Below are 1,675 nucleotides of genomic sequence, written 5' to 3'. Positions count from 1 at the left end.
TCTCTCTCTCTCTCCTCTCTCTCGCTCTGTCTCTCTCTCTCTGTCTCTCTCTCTGTCTCTCTCTCTCTCTCTCTCTCTCTCTCTGTCTCTCTCTCTCTCCTCTCTCTCTCTCTCTCTCTCTCTCTCTGTCTCTCTCTCTGTCTCTCTCTCTCTCTGTCTCTCTCTCTGTCTCTCTGTCTCTCGCGCTCTCTCCTCTCTCTCTCTCTCGCTCTGTCTCTCTCTCTCTCCAGCAGTACCAAATAAAACCAGTTTTTATTTTTCTGGTTCCTCCTCCTCCTCCTCCTACTCCTCCTCTGTTTTCCCTCCATCCTCCCCCCTCTTCCTCCCTCTGGAGAATAGGGGTCATTGCACAAATGATTACTCAGACCCTGGTCTCCATGGCGATGCCGCCGAGTAACGGTGACAGGCCGCCGGCTGGGAGCAGCGAAGAGCCGATCAGCGGCTCCATGTTTCTAGGAGGAGGAAGAGGAGGAGATGAAGAGGAGCGGTTCTCCTCTGCTGCTGGTTTCATTCACAATCGGCTCTGAAAAAGAATCAGAACCGACTTCCTGTTGTTCCCTGAAGACGTTCAGGAACGATTCAGTCAGACAGTTGGCCTCATCCTGATTACCCACAATGCTCTGTGGCTAACAGTCCATGTTCCTGGTTCTGGTTCTCGCCGAGCCAAGCGGATCTAGATGCTCTGACTCTATGCTCAGTCACTCCTGAAGCTCCTCTAAATGAGCTATCCGCTCTAAGCCGCACATTTCACATTTCTTCCTTCCACTCAACTTTCTATAACATCCAGAACTCTGTGAACAAGCAGCTTCTTCTTCTTCTTCTTGACCTTTAATGGTGGTTTTGCTCGTGTCCGGATCATCGGGTTTCCGCCCAGACGGCGGGAGCAGGAAAGCGCTCCCACCGTCTCGGCAGCTGCCGGCCCAGATGGAGCCGATGACCCCAACGTCTGACCCTGTGACCTCACCGAGGAAAAACCTGGAGTCACCGGAGACGGGAACGTTTCGCTCCGAGGTCCTGAGGCCAAGTTTGATCAGCGATGCTGCGCTGGGCCCACGGTGGAACATGGTGGTGGCAGCATCAGGCTGTGGGGAACATGGATGGAGATGAACCAGCCTGCAGACAGACCAGAGCAGACTCACAGCCTAGTCAAAGTCCAGATCTCAAGATCTCAAGGCTGATGTTTGCAGTGTTTTATAAAGTAGAAAAGCTTCTTAAAGAGACAGTAATTAGTTTTCAGTCATATTTAATATGAAACATGGTGACTTTATTATATTAAAATGTCTCCATAAATACATGACTAGAGCTAACATGTTGGCATCAGAGCTAGCATGTTAGCTCTGATGCTAACATGTTAGCTCTGATGCTAGCTTTGATGCTAACATGTTAGTTCTGATGCTAGCTCTGATACTAACATGTTAGCTCTGATGCTAGCTCTGATGCTAACATGTTAGCTCTGATGCTATCTCTGATGCTAACATGTTAGCTCTGATGCTAACATGTTAGCTCTGATGCTAACATGTTAGCTCTGATTCTAACATGTTAGCTCTTATGCTAACATGTTAGCTCTTATGCTAGCTCTTATGCTAACATGTTAGCTCTGATGCTAACATGTTAGCTCTGATGCTAGCTTTGATACTAACATGTTAGCTCTGATGCTAGCTCTGATGCTAACATG

At 48.5% G+C, this 1,675-nt stretch overlaps 1 protein-coding gene across 4 annotated transcripts in view; it reads right to left on the bottom strand.

Annotated features, from left to right (window-relative positions):
• The window catches only part of ier5l (immediate early response 5-like), a 6,364-nt gene that overhangs the window by 3,813 nt on the left and 876 nt on the right, over window positions 1-1,675 (bottom strand). For 2 of the 4 annotated variants that reach the window (XM_017307697.1, XM_008424811.2), the window contains exon 1: window positions 965-1,202. The gene's annotated coding sequence lies outside the window, so the exon portion shown is untranslated. Of the gene's footprint in view, window positions 1-964; window positions 1,203-1,675 lie in introns of those variants that run through there. The other 2 variants (XM_017307698.1, XM_017307699.1) reach the window with 2 other exon arrangements.

The sequence above is a fragment of the Poecilia reticulata genome, linkage group LG12 (genome assembly GCF_000633615.1).
Source record: "Poecilia reticulata strain Guanapo linkage group LG12, Guppy_female_1.0+MT, whole genome shotgun sequence".
NCBI classification, from domain to species: Eukaryota; Metazoa; Chordata; class Actinopteri; order Cyprinodontiformes; family Poeciliidae; genus Poecilia; species Poecilia reticulata.
The sequence above is the reverse complement of the archived record's forward strand: the minus strand, read 5'-3'. Positions and strand labels throughout refer to the sequence as shown.